The sequence below is a fragment of the Rousettus aegyptiacus genome, unplaced genomic scaffold, assembly GCF_014176215.1.
Source record: "Rousettus aegyptiacus isolate mRouAeg1 unplaced genomic scaffold, mRouAeg1.p scaffold_m13_p_3, whole genome shotgun sequence".
NCBI lineage: Eukaryota > Metazoa > Chordata > Mammalia > Chiroptera > Pteropodidae > Rousettus > Rousettus aegyptiacus.
The window spans coordinates 12,732,609-12,754,755 of record NW_023416306.1 but is presented as its reverse complement, the minus strand read 5'-3'; the positions used below and the strand labels follow the sequence as shown (position 1 = coordinate 12,754,755).

The following is a 22,147-nucleotide window of genomic DNA, read 5'->3' as shown; positions in this document are numbered from 1 at the left end:
TACTTTATACATATTCATTTATTTGCACATCCATACGTACTAAGAAATGTATATGAAAAAGGAATGCATGCATACTCACATGTCCTTGAGCGTGAGTGTGAGCACGCACACATTTGCATACACATCAGTACATTCAAACATAAACAAAAAAGTCTTTAATATAGAGACTCCATTTCAAATGCTAGCCCTGATCGCTTCAATTCTAAGAGCCTTAGTTGACCCATTTTCAAAATAGGAACTGTAATACCTACAATAACTACTTCATAGTTGTAAAATGAAATACATTAGCATCCAAGAAAGTACTTACTTCATTGTCAGAAACATAGTAGATGCTCAACAAAGAATGTCAAGAGCCACATAATCATTTACATCTCTTACCTACTCAGAAGTCCATTCATTTCCATGTAAGTTTATCCACGTATGAATACACATAGGCACCGTGGACACATTCAAATACAAGTGCATATTCACATGAGAGACATCCAAACTCACATTTTACGTGAACAGCACATGTGCACTCGCACACACATGCACACACATGTATACTTACGCGGCTTCCACGGTTTAAAGCAAAGAGCTCAACACACTCTACATACTTTTCTAAGCCAGGTTCTTTCTATACCTGTCAAAATATGCAGTTGGATCTGAGGTCCTGTGAGAGAATGGGGAAGAAACAAGTGCTATACACAAAATAGATGCCAGGTTACGAGTTGGAAAAAAAAAAAATCAACAAAACAAACCAATGACAATTCAGAGGAAACATTAACAAGGACGCAGAGCCACGATAGTTCATCATGTGACTACGAGAAGACGCTTTGAGGGAAAAGACAGTAAGACTGAACACCTGAAAAGGCCAGCTATGCAAAATATGTTTCTGGAAACCTTACAGAAGTCATATCACGTCTAATCTCCTGGACCTTACAGGCCAAAGAAAGACCAATATTTAGGGGACTTTTTTCTAAGATGACAGTACGGCTTAGTTGGAACAACATCAAGAATTACAGCAGTGACAGTCAGAGACCGAAGTCATGAGTGCTTTCGATATCGGTAAAGTCAACAATCACCCCACCAAGAACTTACAATATGCAGAAACGCCACCTGTCTCCATTATCAGTGTCCTTTGGTAAATCTATTCATCATCGGTGCTAGGAAGCATTATATTTCCTTTATGACTACCTTTTTCCTGTATAAAGATTCTCAGGAATGTTTGCATTTTTAATGCTATATTAGTATTTTCCATGAACTAGGAAGGAGGGTGGACCAGATAATCATAAATGCCATTTTCTTCAAAAAGACTCTAATTTCAAGATCCTATGATTTTTAAGATTTGGTGGTATGAAAAGTTTATTTTCACATTCTATCACTATTAGATTCTATGAGTCTATGAGATTCAGACTCTGAGTTTTTATTATTCTAAGATTCTCTAATTCTAAGTTTTGATAGATCCTAAAATTCTACAACTATGATTCTAAGATGCCAATATTACAAGAATTCAACACTTGGAGCTTACAATTCCAAGCCACCAACACCTGGGTGCAAATGTGGTTTTCAGACTCTCCCCCATGAGACACGGGGAACCTAAATCAGGGTCAAAGCATCTGCCTGTGAACAAGGAAGGCAGGGTGGTTGTGAAAAGAGAGCAGAATGCCCAATGAGAGCTCCTAAACACATCTCAATGCTTCCCAAACGCCTCCTCTCGTCCACTCTTCCTCCTGAACGTCATTCTATGGCCTAGAGCCCGAGATATTCATCACAGGAATACAGATGGCATAGAGGCAAGGCTGGCTGTTGCTTGCCATTCTATCCCCTACCATGTCGCATAAGGCCTGAACCTAGTAGGCTCTCAATAAATATGATGTGATTGAACGAGTCAATTAGATTCACTCTTCCTTTTCTTCCATTGCCTTTTCAATCTTTCTCTACCTCTTTCCTTTTTCTCCTCTTTCATACTCGTATTTCTCCATCATCTTTTAATAGTACCTCTGAATGCCCATGTACATTAATCACACAATCCCCATAAGAATCCAGTGATGTCTGGATTATTATTCCCATTTTACAGATGAGAAGCCTGAGGCTAAGAAATGAAACAACTTACCAAAGATCATACAATTAAAGTGCGAGAATAAAGTTCAAATCTAAATTTCCTGACACCAAGGTCAATGCTTTTTCCTTTATACCGCAGATGCTTTATCATATTCTTAATAATACAAATAACGACTTCATGAGAGATTAAGAAAACTACTCCTTCCCATTCCTGAATTTAAGTCTGAGTTTTTTCCTCAATCAATACCAATTCTCATTTCAGGATTTCTAATAATGGAAGTCCTACCACACCCAACTGCTCATTTCATTTTCTAGCTTTTTTTTCCCACCTCTTGAGAGTGCTGTACATGGCATATGTTGATTTTCAATTAAAGCAAATTAAACTTAATTTTGTTTTGAGAACTTTTTTTTTTTTGGAGTGTCACAGCCCATGGTGAGATAATTGAGACCCTGCTGTTTTTGGAAGCACTATGTAGAGAGAACTAGCCTAGATGTGGCATAACCTTAAAGAAGTCATCCATCCTCAACCCCTCCTTCTCTATCTTTCCACCATTACAATGTTCCTCCAGTCTATCCACTCCCTAGCCGCTGCCCCAGCCTAGAAGGACATCATCTATGTACCATCTGAATCATAACCATATCCCGCTAAAGGGCCACCGGACTCCCCTCTCCTCACCTTCCCCCCACGTTCCTCCTTGTCTTACTTAACCCCAGATCTGATCAAGTTGAGCCTTTTCAAAAGAGCTACCAACAATTTTCTAAAACACGGATTACTTCAAATGAGTTCCAAGGCCTCATATATTCCACTCCTGGAATATTTCTCTAGCTTCGCCCCAATGCATGCTCTCCAGTCAGAAGGAATCGTTTCCTCTCCCACTCTCTACTTGGAACGTCCTTCCTCCATTTATCCAACTGGCTACTCAACCTTCATAGCTCACACAGGCAGACCTTCTTTCTGCTCTCTAACATACTGTCTTTCTCTGTATTATCTCAGGTTGCACATCTGTCTCCTTCTCAGACTGGCAGAGAGTCAGATCAGAAAATGTCCTCTTAATTAGAGATTATCCAGAATCTGGAGCATAGCTACTTGTAAAAAAAAAAAAAAGAAGAAGAAGAAGAAAAAGAAAGAAAGAAAGAAAGAAAATAAAAACAGATGAGAAGAAAGCAAGAATAAACTAAAAGAGAGATAGAGGAGAGAAGGGAGAGAAAAAAAGTCAGAAAAGTAGGATGGTAAAAGCTGAAGAAAGGGAAAGAAGAAGGAGAAACTTACATTAAATTGGGGAAACCTCCCACTTTACTATTCTTTGATAAGAATTTTCTTAATATGATCATCATCTCTGAAATAATATGGACCATCAGAATTGCTTATATTAAAATTTTCCATGTACATAATATTCTTATTTTCCTAAGGAGTTTCCCAAAGTAAGCTACACAGGATTTTAATAAGAATTAAATAAAAAATATAGAAAGTTGAAATTTTGTGGTCAAATAATTTTGAGAAAGCTTGAATTAGACTTTAAAATTTCCTCCTATTACAGGACTTGTCAGAGCCTTGAATGTGCTAATATATAACATGATTTGCAAGAAGAGGGTAGAGGATGAAGCATCTCCCAAATTTGTTTGACCACACAACAGTTTTCTCAGAGTTTTAAAAGAACTAGTGTACCATGGAAAATGATATGAAGAGGTTCTGCCAATAGAATAATTGCTGTCTGGGAGTCAGGAGTGTGGGGTTCTAGGTTTAGCAACCCTACTAATGAAGATTGTAACCTGGCCATGACTCCCCCTGTCAGAGTCCAGAAAAAAAAAGAGAGTGGGTCAGATATGATGGCTCCTAAGGCCCTTGTAGCTCGGTTCTCACATTCTGTCATTCTGTAGACGTAAGCACAGCTTTGTGCCTATCACTTCCTCTACCTGGAATGACCCCTTCTTCATTTCCACAAGTATAGAGCCTTCCTGCCAATGCTACTGTCTGCCCCAAGCCATTCCTGGGCAACTTGAATTGGTATGCTATCACTTCTGAGGTTCCCTATGGAAATATTTCGCTTCTATAACAGACCGATGTGGATACAGCTCATACTTTCTTGAACTCATTGAATCTGTTGATGGCAATTATATGTTGTGCACTGTGGTCACAAAGGTGGTTAAGACACAGTCTTCCTATGCCTTCTCTTCCCACTAAGCCCTTGGAGGAAGTGTTGTAGCTATATACACGGTCTCCCAAAATTTCAGCATGGTGGCAAAACCTAGGGCAAAATCCATCACTTGTGAGTCCATTTAAAGCCTTGGAACTCCTTATTCAAATCTGATACAAAAGAGTAATAATAAAGCAAAGCGGATACAGTGAAGCTAATCTGATGCAGACCATGAGCTGGGATGGACTCCGATCTTGTCTCACCAGCTTGACTCCTCCTTACCCACCGCCCCCCTCCCCCGCAAGTGGGGCCTCCGAGGGAGTCTTAGATCCTCCAATGAATGTCAAGCCCTTATCTTACAAGTGAGGAAACTGAGGTCCAGAGAAGGGATGTCATTTTCCCAAATTAAAAATAAAGATACAGTCAGAGATACAGATTTTTGACTCCAAGGTGGAAGCCACTAAATCCACGCTTTCTGAAGTGGGATGCACAAAGCACTTTCCGATGCATGAAATGAGTCCAGGTGATACGAAGGTGAGACAGCTTTTCTTTTAAAGGTGGGATAGCGATCTTAACATGTATTAGAAGATACAATCTTTAGTTCTTGTGAGTGTTATTGCTCAGGCCAAGGTAATTAATAATAATAATAATGATAATAATAATAACAACAATAATAATAATAAACTGGTTCATTTAAATTAGGACAGGTGACTTAGAAATTTAGCAAACTATGCATTAAAGTATATGCCGCTGTTTCCTACCGAGAATTGGTCAGTGATCCATAACAACCTACTATTAAAGTGTTAATTACCCAAGTAACACACATTCGTTAGAGAAATATTAGGAAACACAGGTAGGTCTTAAAGGGAGAATGAAATTCACTCTTAACCTATCACCCAAAGATAATCACTTAATATTAACATGCATCTTATAAAATAGCCTTGCTATACATATATGTTTTAACTTAATAGCCCGACCAGAAATATGTCCCTGTCAATAAATGTCATGAGTGTCATATACTGAGCCGTTATTACATATGAGGCATGTCACTAAGTGCTTTATATATATGCGATACTCACGGTCACAACGAAACTGTCGGAAAGGTAGTGCTGTTAGCCCCATTTTTTCGGATCACGTTCCCTATCTTTATCCCACCATCTAACGTATAAATGTGCTCCTCTACTCTCATTCTTCATGACTTAGATATTGCATTGTATGTTTTGTTCTGTTGTTTCTCTTTTCTTTTCTCCCAGACACTCTGATAAAGTTCTTTCTTCACACACCTGAAGGCATATAATTAATTCACTTCTAAAATGGAGAATTTCTTAAAGTGGAAGGATTTGCACCTTTTTAAAAATATCTATAGATAGATGGAGATAATGATTGCGACCGATACCAAAATAAAGATCTGACCCTTACTCTAAAACGTCACCTCTTCTCCCATCATGTCCCCTTGGTCACCTCACGACAGCCACACTTGGTCTCCTCACTGTTCCTCTAACACACCAAAGGCGGCCCTACCTCAGCAACCTCATCCTTGCTGCCATCGCCTGGAATGCGCTTCTCCTGGATGCCACCTTGCTCTCTCCCTGACTTCCCGTAGATCTCTGCCCCAATGTCAGCATCTCAGTGAGGCCCTTCCCTGTCCACCTGTACAACAGCAAGGCCGCTCCTGCCATGCCACCTGCTATCTCTCTCACACTTGCCCCCCTCCGGCACCCTGTATGTTTACTTGTTTATTTATTATCTTCGGCTCCAAGAAGGCAGGGACAAGTCAGTTTTGTTCACTGCTGTAGTTACAGCTCATTGAACAGTGTCTGGTGCAGAATAAGTGTTCAATAAACGTTTGTGTGTGTGTTTGTTTTTTAAATGAAAGAATGAAAGTCGCATTTCGTAAAAGGCTGTATTCAATACAGATTTCCACCAATGTCACATGAGAGTGTCTTTTTTTCCCTGCGTTCTTGCCAAGACTAGATGCTGGCATTAAAAAAAAATTGATGATGCTACATAGCATTTCACTGCTATTTTCACTTATTTGATTACTAGAGAAGCTGAATAGTTTAGCGTTTTTTAAATAGGTTTATTTGGCCAAGCGTATCCCCCATTCCATTTTTAGCTGGAAGTCCCAGTCCCAGATAACATCCTAACAACAGATGATTTTATAAATATATCTAGGATCACGTTCCACTAATAGATTTGGAGAACTCTGCCTTGAACATTTCCTTCTGTAGTTATTGTTCTCCTCCCAACTTATTCTCCACTACATTCAATATTCCTTTCTTTACACATGTGTGTGTGTGTGTGTGTGTGGACAGAGAAGTATCAGATATCTATATATAGATGTGTGTGTGTATATGTGTGTGTGTGTGTGTGTATATATGTCTTTTGCAAAGTCTGGCTGTCACAATTCATGTCACTTCCATCGTGGGATGAGCTGCTTTTAAAAGTGTTACTGTTATCAGAGGTGGCTTTGGTGATTCTATTCCCAAAAAAAGTATGATCTTAGCTCTGGCCATCATAGATAGTAGCTTATTCTATGATGACTTGTCCTGGTTTCAGCAGCACTTGAACTTCCACAACTTAAGGATGCAAATAAGCATGCGAAGCTAAGGTTTCCTACCGAGGCATGTGACGTTAAATTACTATTTTAAGTGGCTATGAAGTTGGCAGCCAGAAAGCACCAGAAGAGGGTAAGATGGTTGTGATGTTGACAGATAAAGAAAGAGAGAAAGAAAAATGCAAGTTATTAAGATTTAAGAATCCTCCCCTCATTGGCGCCACTTATAACATCTCCTGAAACATGTAATATAGATGCCTTTCTCATACAGATGTATACAGGACCAGGATTCAGGTCAGGGCCTTCATGGCAGAATGGTCAAAGATTTGCAACAATGGACCTGAACTAAAACAATACAGACCAAGGAGCAATAATCAACCTTGATTCTGGGAGGCCACCAAGCTGCTAAGAGCTGGACGATGCCTTATAGGGGTGGATGGAAGAAGGGCGGTTCCATGAAAGAACGTTACATTTAGTGTCCGAAGATATGGGTATGAGACCTGATGCAGTAACTTATCGTATAATAAGTGACAAATCCTTTGGGCAGATCCTTTCTCCTCTGAGCCACAAGGTCCTCATCGGGAAAAAGGGGAGAGTAATTTCAACTTCAGAGTGTGGCTGTAAAGGGTAAATGAGATAAACATGTTGAGATATGCAAGCACCTGGTAAAATAAATGATAACGATGCAGAAGAGGGGACTCATGAGGAGAAGTATGATAAACGCAGTTCACACCAGAGCGAGTGGCAAGCTGTCCATCAGCGGCTCTCTCACATGCACTTACTGAATACCCTGGTCTTACAGAGCAGAAAACCAAAATCAAGAGGTACGATGACATAGGCTGCAGGGAGCTAGTGCACCAGAATCAACTGAGATACAGTCTGGATCTTAAAGAGAAAAAGAGTTTAGATCTAAAAATAACAAGAGAACGTTGAACTGGACTATGATGAAGAGTGTGCTGGGATGGCTATTGATGCTATGCCTGGATCTAGCTTCTGACCCACGATAATATGGAGAGTAAAAACACCTGGCTCAGTCATCTGACGTCTTGCTGTGCCTTTTCCTACTCTCTCAATCTCTCCCCTCACTGCTGGCATCACACTGCCACGTTGGGGGACAGAGAGTTGGTAAAAATAACTTAAGCAAGCTCATTTGCAAGGTAGTGCCTCAAACCTGGTAATAATCTCTTTCCTACAGGACAGTTCTAGTTGGGGAATATACCTGGGGTCATGCGAAACCTTTCATATAATGTCACAGGGTGTAATCATAATAAAAAGGAACAACGGTTAACGTTTATATAATGTTGATGATCTGTCAGGCATTGTTCAAAGCACTTATCATATAAACTCATTAAAACCCCACAATCTCTCTATGAAGGGTTACTTCTGTCACCCTTGTTTTACAGATGAGGAAACTGGCACAGGAACATCAGGTCATCGGGCCAAGGTCACAGAGGTAGCCAGTGGCAGAGCTGGCATTCAAACTCCAGCATCCGAGCTTTCAAACTCTACACTTTCAAGTCAGACACGGAGAGCCCAGATCTTTGACACATCACCGACTCAGTATGTGGCCTTAAACAAGTGGCATCACCGCACTGAGGCCTGGTTTCCTCATCTCAACGAATGAGGGATGTACGACCTGTGCATGAGACTGTCGAGAATATTCAACAAGACATCTGTATCTTAAGCGACCGTTAGAGCACGAAGAATACATACCTGACATGCTTGACACGTACACTTTCACATTCTAAGAATGGATTTATAATTGTGACATTTCAGCCAGCTCTAAATATTGTGGGTGAAGATCTTTCCATAACACCCTCAATTCCTATCCCTATGCTCTTCCTAAATGTATAAGTCCCATGGTCAGGAATGAGAGGAGAGGGCAGGTTAAACTGTGGCTGATCCGGTAATATTTCCAAGAATCATCTATAAGGCATCACTGGACTTTGAATGATGCTCCTAGTGATGTGCACTCAGAACGAAATTCTTTACGAGCCCCCTCAGCCCTTCCTTGCCTTGGCCATCTCTGGCAATGGCATCTGACGAAGACCACTTCATCTCAAAGAGTCGTACCTCCAAAATTTGTCCCAGCAGAAAAACTCCTGCCAGGTGATCTGTTTTTCCATCTTTCCTCTAAATTCCTAAACATATCAAAGCCCTGATTTCATTTTTTAACGGCCCCTGTGCTTTGTGCAGACGTTTTTATACTGTCAGTCAAGGCTCCTTGTTGGTCCTTTCCCTGTGAAGTGACTATAAACTCAGAGCCCATCAAATTCCCTGAGAAATTTAGCTTCTCCATTCCCATGTAAACTGAAACGTACTTACTTAAGGCAGATGTCTCTGCCACAGCTCTCGGAAGGCTCTTCCGGGTTTATCTTGGGGTTTCTGGAGTCTCTAGGAATTCAGAGTTTCAGCTACATTTGTGGATGGCTAATTCTTAGAATGGAGATGTGAGAGCTGACCACTCGGAAATGTGGGTCCCCTAAAAAGCAAACGTATCCTAGATGGCTCCCTTTCCTGCACCTGAAGCAGTTTGTAATCTGCAATTCAGCTGCTTCACATTATTCCCAAGATCCATGATTTCCCATAGAGGTTCCCCCTGGCTCATCTGCAGGACCTCTAAATTATATCTTAGAAACGCCCCCCAGGCCCGTATTGGGTTAACCCTTACAAAGTGTTCTAGCTGATCGGATGGGTCATTTACTTGGAGCCCTGCGGCTCTAACCTTACCAGTTTACACAAAAATGATTGCATCTTGCTTTTGTTAATTGTCTTATGAATCTACCTCCTCACCCTTGGGGGGATACTGTCTCTTAGCTGTTTGCAAGATGATCCCAACATCAATGCATGCAGCTCTGCATCCGTGAGCAAAGTCTCCGCAAACGGAGAACAGGATTTGTTCAGAATGATATATTTTGTGTCCTCGTCAAGCTTTCAATTCCTATGTGTGTGTCCTCCACTGGAGAGGAGACAGGCCGGGTAATTTACCTCTCTTAACTTTCTCACACTCAGTCTATTAAGTCTCTTCTTAAGTCCACCTGCAATTTCCAAAAGATAGTTCCTTGGAGAGACAAAGATCCCCTTCACCCTCATATGAAAAAAAAAAAAAAAAACAAATTAATTTCACTTTTCCTCAGCCTCATTATCTTCTTAATTGTATTCTTTGCCCCCTCAGTAGGAAGGACTGTCTGTGGATTTCTAGGCAGCCTTTTTAGGCAACTGCATTCCAGAAGAACAGTGGCTTTCATGCTACCACTTAAGCGCTTTGATACGAGGAGTTAAATAGCAGCACATCTATCCCACGCAACCACCCTGTCCTGAACCGCCATCTGTGCCCTGAGTATGACTTCCGCTAGATTTGCTCATTTTCGAGAAGACATCTAAACCTTACGATGAAGCATGGTCAGCATGCTTGTGTCTCTTTCTGCTTTTACAAGCACTCGTCATGCAACGTTTCCAAAGAGCTAAGCCAACCCCTCCAGTGAGATGGGCCCTGGTTTGGTCCTTCTCAGTTTGCAGAAGGCAAGCCCAGGGAGGGGCAGATACACTCAGGAAGTGAGCCTAATATACAGAGATAGCAGCCAGGATTAAAATCAGGTGCCCCGAGTCCCTGTGCTCGTATTACATGAAATTTAGAATTAATAGAAATACAAAATGAAAAGATACAGGCTCTGATCCCTAAGGCCTTGTGGCCATGGCCACCCTCCCCCACCTCATCACCATTACCACCTCTGTATCTTCCTCCAATCTTACACTTCCCCAAACTCTCACAGACCTTCTGAAATGACAATTATCAGTCTACTATAAATGATAATTAGTTACAAATTTGCAGATGTCCTCTATTAGATTGCCAGCACCTAGCAGGATTCATCACCATACCCAAGGCATTTTGTTCAAGGCCTTTCCCAGACAAGAAATGCAATAAATATTTGCTGATCCAAACTGATTTCAGCTTTCATCCTTTTTCAGCAGACTTCTTCAATTACCTTCTCCCCCAGGTATTCATTCCCTTCTTCCTTTTCTATCCATCCCCCCTCTTCCAGTTTCTCCTTCTCCCTTTAGATTTGGCTGTTCCCAGAGTGTGTAACACTCAGAGCAGGACTACAGATTAAGATTTGAAGAGTTCATTGAAATGACTGATAAAAAATGGACACGATGAAAACCCGTCACGAATATTTGATAACGAGTTTCTTTCGATCTCCACACTCTCCTGGGCTCAGTCCTCAGACGACCTGCCTCCCAAAGAGGGAGATGTCAAGGGGGAGATATTTTGACTTTTGGTTCCCCCATCTTGCACAGGGCCTTTGTGATCCGACCCCTGCCTACCTTTCTTACTGTTATCTCATGACTTTCTCTTTCTCATTCAAAAGCCTCAGCCACACTATCCCTAAGATGTCCTAAGCTTGCCCTTGTTTAGTAAGTTCATCTTTGTTCTTCTCTCTGCCTCTAATATTCTTCTCCTACATAATCACTTGGCTGGTTCCTTCAATTTAAATCTCAGCTCTAATATCACCCCTCAGGGAAGTCTTTTCCTAATTCCCCTATCTAAATGTATACCATCTACATTCCTTTCTAGCCTCTTACCCCAAAATATTATTCGAATGACATTTACTATTGTATGAAATAACTGTGCTCATCTATTTGCTTATTCATTTATTATCCATCTCTCCCCACTAGACTACAGAGCTCCATGAAAACAAGATCAAGTTCATGATACATTTCTAATGTCTAGATCTGTGCTGTTCAAAACTGTAGTCAACTAACCACATATAGCTAAATTAAAATGAAAATTAATAAAAATTAAATAATATTAAAAATGCAGTCCGTCATGTGGTTAGCAGCTACCATGTAGGACAGCCCAGAGAACATATCTATTATCACAGAAAATTCTAATTGACAGCATCGGTCTAGAGTGATGCTTAAAAAATAGTAGACACCCAGATAAATATTTGTTGAACAAATGAATGAATGAATGTCCCCTTTTTAATCATCACTCAAGGATTTCAGGTCACCTACCCCCTTACGAAGCTTCTAAACCCTATAAATGAGATAAACCAGGGAACACCCATAGGACAACATCTGCTTGATGAGGGTACAAATGGATGTTACGAGAGACGAGGTGATGAAAATGGACCCATCTAGTTTAAAAGAGAATACTTGTGGTGATATGATCACACTTCCATACTATGCGGAGAGCTGATAATTGGAAGAGAATTATACTTGTGTTGTGTGATTTCAGAGACTTCTGAATAAAAGGCAGATTTAGGCTGGTTTGTGTGGTAATGAGCTCACTGTTGCTAAAAGTACTAAAAGTAAGACTGAGTAGCCATGTGTTATGGATATTACAAAAAGGATTCTTGAATGAGGAGAAAGGTTTGGCGATTGAGAAACCTGAAAAGAATGAGATTCTTTGATCCAACAACCCCAACTCCTTGATGACACAATTCAAAGAGTTAATATATGCCCCTAACTATTTCTAGCATCTGCTGAACAACCCAGTCCTATTGGCCATCCACAGTGGTTACCATTAAGTCAGTGCTACACTGGGAAAGAGCAGATACAGAAGCAAGAAGGACTTACGTTCAAATCCTATCTCTGTCGGGTATGTGACCTTGGACTAGGGACCTCGTCAATGTCAGTTTCACTTTTCTCTCCAGCATAAGGAGCTGTAAAAGGAGCCTCACTGGGTGAGAAGAAAGGAAAACACAGTAGGAAAATGCTCACTTCATGTACGACATAGTTTTACCTTCATGCACGACATAATTTTGTCATTGGTATCCCTATATTGTAGGTATAGGTGGCATAATTTTGAAGTCATGATTGCATTGCTTTGAATATGAAACAACTATCAAAGAGAGAGAGACATTGAGAGAGAGAAGAGGAGAGAGAGAAAGAGAAAGAGAGAGAGAGAGATTACAGATTATGTTGAGACATTTATAGAACAACTAATATGTGTCAGACCTCCTATATGTCATTCCTTAGGGATAAAAAGATGCGTCTAAGAAGACCATATGAAAGAGGGTAAGCTAGACATATACCCACAGAACCATAAAACAGGGCAACTAGATATACAAGTTAAAATAGAGTTCCAGAAAAAATAATCATATGAAAGAACAGGGTGGAAAGAGATTCATTCTAAAGTAAGATTTGGGGAAGACTTCTTGGAAGGATCATCTGAGCTGGATGTTGAAATATGGGTAGGATTTTAAAAAGCAGAGGCTGAAGTTGGGAGATGGAGGAAAAATAAAGGTAATCCTTGCAGAAGAATTAGAGTGGAAACAACGAGGGAGATTATTTGGGGAATGATATTTGAAGCCTTATCCTCTTCAGATAACCCCCACCTTGTCTTTAACATGATGACCAGGTGGTCAGTGGCCAACTTGTTAATCCTTGGATTTTAGCAAGGGAGGATGCAGAGAGAGAAGAAGGGCCAGTGGCCTGTTCAGGTGATATGTATTAGTGGTTTTGCCTAAGAAACTGGGAGGGGACAGACTAGAGGATGCAAATCAGAACGTGTCTCTTTACACAACTGAAGGCCCCTTGGGCAAAGACCTTTCCAGATAAATAGAAGACTTTCTGGTCAATAGCATAAACTCTTGCAAGCACCAAGAAGACGTTTTATTTGCACTGACCAGGGGACAGTGTTTTTAAGGTCCCCACCTGTACTGTTTCAAATAAATGCAGTGTGGCCTCAGCTGGGCCATCTAAACTCAACGAGGGCCCAGGAGCTGATTTGAGATCTCTGTGAGCTGTTTCTCCTTGGTTGAAATGGAGTCACAGCTCCCCCTTCTGGGAGCTAAAGTGTCATCCAGCCCCGGAAAAGCCTGTGTGGAAAAAGCTCTATTGCAGATGGGCCTGAAACCCCTGTTTTTTATTCAGTGCTCGCCAGCACCCCGAAACGCGCATCTAGGAGTCTGGGAGCAGTTTTGTGTGGGCCTGAGTTCGACTTCTCAAAAGCCTATCTTTCATAGGGCTTTATACTTCTCCTTCTCTGTGACTACGAGTCCCAGTCTTCATGTGCGTGACACCTTTGTATAGGGGAACACGATTTGGTGTGGAGGTTGCAATTCTCTTTGGGGAATACAGCAAGTAGGAAAGGTCTCTGGATCTGTGTGTGCGCATGTCTGTAAGAGTGCGCGTGTGCATGTGTGCTTGCACATGTTCCTGTGAATGCGATATGTACAACTGTATGAAGGCAAGATTCTCATTAATAGAAAGAAATTAATTTGCCCGAAGTACGTGCATCAGTGGATGCACAGCGTGCACTTGCCTCTATGGTAAGCAAAGTATCCTTTAATGAAGAGCTCAGGTACAGTTCAGATGCTCTGCTGGCTACCAGTCATAGTCAGTACTGGGTCCCTGCCTGCGTGTAATTCTCTGAAGGCACTGGAGAAATAATGTTATGTTCTGTGTGTGCATGTCTGCCTGTCTGTCTAGAGAGGAGACTGACTGAGGCACCCTCTCTCTCCGGGGTCATGTTTCCAGATGGAACAGCTTTGAAATGCATCTCTGAAATGAGAAGTTTGATGAGGGAAGATAAATGATTGTCTTGGGCGGGAGCGCAGTGGCAGGACAGGAGGGGAGAGCAATACATAGTCCCTGGGCCGTATGGCGGAGTGGGAAGGATACTGATCTGGGCGTCAGGCATCACAGGTTCTAGCCCTGGGCATACCATCAAGTCGCTAGAGGATTTGGGGAAATTCTCATTCCCTTTCTGGACCACAGAGTCCTGTCTGTCTGTTCTTTAATATTCCTTCCAGATTGGATTGTCTATGAATGGAAAAAGAAAGGAAATGAGAGCAGGTCTTTACCTGGGGTCTCCTCCTCTGCCTTCACACCCCCACCCAAAACGAACTTGAGAGCTCTGTTCTGATGGGAGCTTCCGGAAACAGATTCTTTGTGGCCCTGCGAAGGCTTCAGTCTGTGGTATCAGCCTCCGGCCAGAGGATGGTGTATCTGCCAGTGCCTGCAGGTAGCACCGCCACCCACCCATGAGGGCAGGTTCCTGCAAACACATGTCTGCTTTCATCTCTCCCCAGGAGATACATACACACTTACACATAAATAATATTTTAACACAAGTATATTTCTACTTTATTTTCCCCACAGCCAGGGTAGACAGGAGGCTGTGTCCCCGCATCTCAGCCCTTTTCCACCCCGAGCCTTGTTGCCTGAGAGCAGAACGGCTGCCTCTTACCTTGGAAAAGTAACAGCTGCTGAATCTGGAAGCCATGAACAGCAGTAAAACTCAGCATTTTTTTGCTGAGTAGGGCAAGCCTTTAAGAGGCAGCCAGGAATCAAATCAATGGCTGGTCCCAGAGTCCAAGCCTGGCAGGATCTAGCCAGGGTGGCCAAGGGGCTTACCTCAAGAGCCTCCTAGGAGGCGGAGGAAAGAGGGACTTGACCTGAACTCTCCTCCTTACTGAGATTCTGTCTACTACCCCCATGCCCTTGGCAGTATTTTGGAGCCGAGCAAGATGTGAGGTGTATGTATATTGACGGCAGGACAGCAGTTTTAAGAGAATTACTGCCATATCCTGCCATGAGTTCCCCACCCACAACCACTCCAAAATTGTAGGTCTCCCTCAATACTGAAACACACACACACACACACACACGCACACGCACACACACACACACGCCACCTCTCTGCCTTCTCCCAGTACCCTCCTAACTCCAGGGGAGCCATGAGGAGGCACAGTTTAGGAAGAGATTCTCTTGGGGCTTCCAAGCCTGTCTAAAATGGGGAAGGAAAGAAGGAATCTGACTCAGGGACGTGCCCCATCCATCTTCTTCCATATTACCCAGAGTTTCCCTCAAATGAAATTTGTAGGAATTTGAGATCCTGTGTAACTATGATGGATGAGCAAGTCTCTGAGGACTCTTCCTCCTTTTCCTTTAAGGGGATCCACGCAAACTTGCCCATATCCTCCCCAAAAGCACCATAAGCAGAAGGTGCTGTTATGCCGTACCATTTACAAATGGAGAAGCAGGGTAGACTCTCTCCCAGACTTGTCAAGCCCCAGATAAGGAGCCCACTGCTGACTTCTCCCTTTCTCTGTCACTGACTACCCAGCGACTCCGAATTCCCATCAGAATCCCGAGTCTGCCTCGTGTAGAATTTAAAGTGACAGCATCTCATTGCTTCAAGGTTTGGCCATTTCTCTTTCATATTAAACCGTGAGTCCAAGTGTAGCAGGTCTCCGTCCATTGGAGGAATTTTCCTTAAGGGTACCAATATTGGGCTAAATAAGGCGCCATTCTTATCCCCATAATCCTCCCAAACCCCAAGCCCAGAGCCCCAAGAGGAAGTCCACAGCGGGTTTCCCAATGGCTACGTGATTCTATAGTAAGAATCCCATTCCGTGTAAGCTAGAGAGACCTAATTAAAAAGACACACAAGTGCACACATACAAACACATACGTACAAACACGATCACACACACTGCGTCTTAAATAGGTTATAGGACCTCTCTTCACCCCTCCCCTACACACACACACACACACACACACACACGCACAGACACATCACAAACACACGCATCGAACGCCAACGACGCTGCACACGCAAACACACACCAGAACCACATCAAGTTCCAACCATGGTACACACGTCGGGAGCGCGCGGGGAGCACACATGCCACTTACTAAAACCTGCATTTAACCCTTTACACTCAAGAATACGGGGACCTCTCCCTCCCCCGCAACCTTTCCCCGGGAACCTGAGAGGACTTGAAGGCAGCGGGGTGGCGAGAGAAGAGCAGAAGGGTGCAGAGAGGAAGCGGGGGCGGGGCGGGCGGGGGCGCCCCGAATGCGGCCCCGGGCGGTCTCCAAGGGCAGATGGGCTGCGAGGCGCTGTGCCCGGCGCCGCCTTACCTGGAGTCAATGTCCGTCTTCGGCGGAGAGCTGCGGGCGGACGCTTTTTATTCGGCTCGGTAGGAACTTGGGAGAGCCCTGCGTCCAGCTCGCATACCGGGAACGGCGCGGGGACTGCAGGCTTGGGGGTACCTGGCTCCTAGCAGCCTGGCTCATACTCAGCCGTAAAGTCCCCTTGGCTGGTCCCGAGGACAGGCATGAATCTAGGCTCCGAAACGCGGTCACTACTCCCTCTGTCCCCCGGCTCTCTGGCTCTCGCTCTTCCTCTCTCAATCGTTCGTTCGCCGGCGCTTTCCTCCTCCCCCCCGCGCCAGATCAGTTCGCAGCCGTGGGGACCGGGAGCGAGGCGGCGAGCGAATGGAGAGGGAAGTCCAAGTGCGCCGCGGTCTCCGGGCGGGGAGCAGCGGAGGCCGGGCTACGCGGGGGGAGGGACTTACCCGGCGACGGGCGAAAATGAATGGGGGAGCGACCGCCGCGGGGCGGGGAGGGAGGAGCCGGGAGCCGGGGTTTATTCTGAGGAGTGTTTTGTACGTCTTTAGGCGGAGGTGGAGAAGGGAGAGGAGGAGAGGGGGGAGGCCTCCTCGGAGGGAGGGGCGGCCTGGCTGGGCCGAGGCTGAGCCACTGAGGAGTCTCGTGGGTCTGGGGATAGGGTGGCGTGCCTCTGTGTACGAGCACCCAAAAGGACGGCGAAGCCCCGCACCGTGGTGTTCTTGAGCGTATCTGTAGCTGCGTGCGGCGCGAGTATCCGAGTGTTTCTCGGTATGCGGGTGCTTGCGTGTCTGTGTGTATCCATCCAAGTGTGATGTTTGTCTGGGAAAGTGCCCGTGTGGGTCCGTTTGTATCCGTGTGCCTCTCTGTGAGTATTTAAGACTGTTTGTTTCTCTGTGGATGGAGGCATGAGCCCACGTAACCTCCCAGAATTAAGCAAGTGCTTCTCTACGTGGGCAGGATGTAGAAGTGAGAAGCTGAGAGGACGCAAAGTTCTCTCGATGGAACCAGAAGCAGGGAAGAGGCGAGGGTAAGGCGCTACGGCAGTATTCTAGAGAACCGAAGGCTCATAATTTAGCCTGGGATCTAGGCTGAGGTTGCTGACATGGGGCCTCTCCCTGAAGCAGAAAAGAAGGCCTGTACACAATCTGAATTCTCATACCGTACATATTCAGTATGCTTGCTTACTCTGCTTCCTTTTTAAATTTAAACTAAATCAGCAACGAAGATTCCTAGTCCCTGGAAGCTCAGGTAATGTTAGGTAGCATCGGTGAAGCTACCAGGTGGAGTGGCAGGGAGCAAGCAATAAGGAAAAAGTGATGAGAAATTTAAAGTGACCTGGATTCAGTAAAAGCGCAGGTTCTAAAGGGTTGGAATCCTGTAGCTATGGGATCACGGCCACACTACTTACTTCTTACGCCTCAATTTCTCATCTGTATCCTAGGATAGTGTAACTACCTATCTAACCATGGTAGGTGTCAGATTTAAATGAGTTAATGTATGTAAAAGTACTGAGAACACTTCCTGACACTTAGTAAGTGCTAAACGCATGCTATCTGTAATTATGATTGCTACTGTTATTAATATTACTATTCAAAGGGTGATAGAGAGGTGTGATAACTAAGGAGGCCTAGAAGGACCTAGGGGTTAGTGAATTAATTAGAGGAAGGGGAATCTTGAAGCAAAACAGAAGAGAAATTGCTGAGTGAGGAATTGAGAACCTGAAAAAATTATTTAATTGACACGGAAGGAGAGGAAAAGAGAACTAACCGGAATGGCCTGGCTCTCAGCAGTGCAGGACGAGGAGAGAGGGGAGAGAGGCGGGGAACAGTAGCCAATTCAACGCTCACCTCTGCTTCTCTCTCCTTCGCTCTAAACCAAATGACGGGCAATCAGCACCACGGACAGTTCCCCAGCCACTATTGATTTCTCTCTGCCCGGTAGAAAGTTCTCCCTTTTCGCTTTGACAAATTTCTGCTTCCCAAGGCTTCTGGCCCAACTTCAGATTCTGGGCAGTGATTCCTGAGACAGTTCTGACTTTGATTCTGACCACAAAGAAATACACTCAGCACATGCACTGCTTCTCCCACCCATTTCAGTATGCAGCTCTAGGTTGCCATCTCTCCTGGTCTCCCCTGCTTTGTGCATTCTCTCCTGCCTTTTTTCTCTCTCTCTACTCCTTCCCTTCCTTTATTCTTTCCTCCTTTTCTTTCTGTTTCTCCATCATCCCTCCTTGAGTGAGAGTAGGCAACAGCAGCCTTGCTTGGAATGTAGTTTTGAAATCAGTCTGAAACAACCTGCTTAGATAGCTTTGGAAGACGACCATGATACAGACTAATTCCTCTTAGCTCTTCTCTCTTAATTAGTCTCCCAAGATGGGCCATGATACAGATGCCTTAGAAAGAAAGGACTTAACACTATGGAACATTTTTCTACCCCACACAGCTAATATTTCCCTCAGAAAACACAGAACATTTCTCAGATCCTGCTACTATAAGAGAAACAATAGAAGGAAAGAGAGGATTTTTGAACTTTTATCATGCACCAGGCATTTCATTTGGGGCTTTTCTGTATTAACTTTTATAACTCTCAAAACGTTATGAGGTATGAGATGGGTAATACTATCCCATTTTTACATCATAGGAAATTGGAACTTAGAAAACCTGAGTAGCATGCCAAGGAACAGCTAGTGAGTGACGGACTAAGGAATTCTACACTCAAATTTAAGTCCAAAATCTTTACTGCATCCTCTGAATATAAGGGAGAAGCACTAGGGTGATAGGAAAAGCTTAGAATTTAATGAGGTCACCCTACTCAACCCTAAATATCAACTTAAACGACTGAGACTATTGCATCCTCTGCTTCAATAGAATATTTATCAGCTCTTGTTCCTGCAGGAGGAGGTGGAAGCTTTGCATGGACAGATTTGACTTACCCAATCATTATGGCTTCTGAGTTTGGAATAAAACTCCAACCTTTCTAGGACTTAGTTCATTTGCATTTGGCTCTATTTAGCTTCCCTGTTTCTATAAAGAAAGGCTAAGAGGGCCATTTTAAAAAGTCTCCAAAGACTCCTTGGTCATCAGAAAATTTCTCAGTGCAAAACATTCCTAATGACTTATGGAGAAAGGAATCGGAACCATATGGATAACATTTCTGCAGAAATACACATGGGTGGGAAAAGGTTTAGAGGCCAAAAATATATTTCTTTTTTTTTTTCTTTGCCAAAGAAAGAACATTTAAGGCAGCTTGAGATATGTGAGAAATGTCTTGTTCTTTCTTTGGGGTGGGTGTTGGTGAGCAGCTGTTTGCTATTTCCACTGAATTTACCAAGGGCTTGCATGAGGATGAGAAGTCAAAGAATTGGGGTAGACTTAAGAAAGAACTTCCTGTCTACAGATTGTGGGTGATACTAGATGCAACCTTTTTCCAAAGACATTTAATAAGACAATATGATGGTTTCTTTTTAGTCTTCCCATTATAATAGACTCTCTATAGACTCCTTCTCTTCTGAAAAACTTATTTACAAAAATACTCTCAAAATTTTGCATGACATTTCACTGAATCCCTCTTTGCCAATCTCATCTATGGATGTGTGCACCTTGACCCCCAGCTTCAGGACCTCTAGAGTAGATGACTTTTCTTGTTTCCAGCCTGACCTTAGAGTTTATAGGTTGCTTCATTTAGATTTGAGCTTAAGAAATTGGAAAGTAGAAGCCAACAGGAAGTCAAAAAGCAGGTAAAGAGCATTTTCCCCCCTAGGAATAGACAATAAATAGAGGTAAATATTCAGTGATGGAATGGAGATTTCACTTCCCCCTCCTTAAATAAAGGTAAGATTTAGCCCTCTTTGTGCAGGACTCTGAGCCACCTGCCACTGTCTCAAAAGCTTAAATTTACTACTGTCAAAATTAAAAAAAGTTAAAATCCCTTAATCTGGTCCCTCTACTGCCATGTCTTTTTCTCCTTAGTACCTTTCATTTCCTCATGAGCAAAACTGACCCCTCCTCAAATATTTAGTTCACATGCCACATCTTCTACCACTTCAGTTAGGATAAAACCCATTTTAACATGAAGTGTACACGGCTTGATCTTTCACCTTAATATCATGTGTCCCTTTCACTCCAACCAAAATGGCCCTCTTCCAATTACTAGAGTTTACAAAGTTTCTTTATGCCTCTAAACCTTTGTGATAGCCATTTCCTCTGTCAGAAACCACTTTCCACCACTAGCCGACTCCCGCTTACCTTCTAAGTATCAGAGTACATGTTACTTCCTTGATCTCCAGACCCAGGCAGGTCCCGTGGTACCGGCTCCCTCACAGCCCTACTGCCATCATTGTAATTAAACAGTTATTGGTGCTATTATTTGTTTAATATATTTTTCTGAACTAAAACTACAACTCGAAGGCATAAAACATATATTCATAATGAGATATTGGTACATAAAAGTACAGCAAAAATATATTAACTATGCCCTACGTCCCAGGAACTACGCTGTGTGCTTCACAAATATTATTTCATTGAATCCTTCAAATAGTCCTGTGATATCAGTACTGTTGTTATTAAAATAACCCCCATTTTCAGATGAGGGAAACTGAGACACGGGAAGGTTAAATGTATTTCCCAATATCACATACCAAATCCAGGTTTAAAACTCAGGTCACCTTGCTAAAAAAGCCAAGCCCACAGTCACTGCCCTACCCAGCTCTATACATGGGAGGAGCCTAGGATATATTAATTGAATAAACAGTTCTTTGATGCCCTTCTTTTTTTGTTTGTCTTTTTAATAATTAAAAAAATAAATTACAGTTGACATACAATATTACATTAGTTTCAGGCATACAACATAAGTGATTAGACACTTATATAACTTACGATCACCCTGGTGTCTCTAGTACCTAACTGCCACTATACATAGTTATCGCAATATTATTGACTATATTCCCTACACTGTTTATCTCCATGACTATTTTGTAACTATCAATTTGTACTTCTTAATCCCTTCACCTTTTTCATCTGTCCCCACAACCCTCTAACCATCAGGCAACCATCAAAATCTTTTCTGTTTCTATGAGTTTGTTTCTATTTTGTTCATTTATTTTGTTTTTTAGATTCCACATATAAGTGAAATCATATTGTATTTATCTTTTTATGTCTTATTTTACTTAGCATAATACCCTATAGGTCTATTCACATTGTTGCAGATGACATGATTTCATTCATTTTTTATGGCTGAGTATTATTATTTCATTGTATATATGCACCACATCTTCTTTATTCAATTGTCTACTGACGAATCTTTAGGTTGTTTCTATATCTTGGCTATGTAAATAATGCTGCAATAACATAATGATGCATATGTCTTTTAGAATTAGTGTTTTAGGTTTCTTAGGATAAATACCCAGAAGTGGGATTACTGGTTCCTTCTTAGTTTCTTGTTATAGCCTTTGTTTTAAAGTCTATTTTGTCTGACATAAGCATTGCTGCCCCCAGCTTTTTATTTTCATTTCCATTTTCATGAAATATCTTTTCCATCCCTTTACTTT

At 42.7% G+C, this 22,147-nt stretch overlaps 1 protein-coding gene across 2 annotated transcripts in view; it reads right to left on the bottom strand.

The window, feature by feature from the left end:
- Positions 1-22,147, bottom strand: part of BRINP1 (BMP/retinoic acid inducible neural specific 1) — a 582,603-nt gene that overhangs the window by 150,644 nt on the left and 409,812 nt on the right. The window contains exon 1 of one of the 2 annotated variants that reach the window (XM_016136924.2): positions 16,612-17,070. The exons of the other annotated variant lie outside the window; for it this stretch is intronic. The gene's annotated coding sequence lies outside the window, so the exon portion shown is untranslated. Of the gene's footprint in view, positions 1-16,611; positions 17,071-22,147 lie in introns of those variants that run through there. 2 annotated transcript variants of the gene reach the window in all.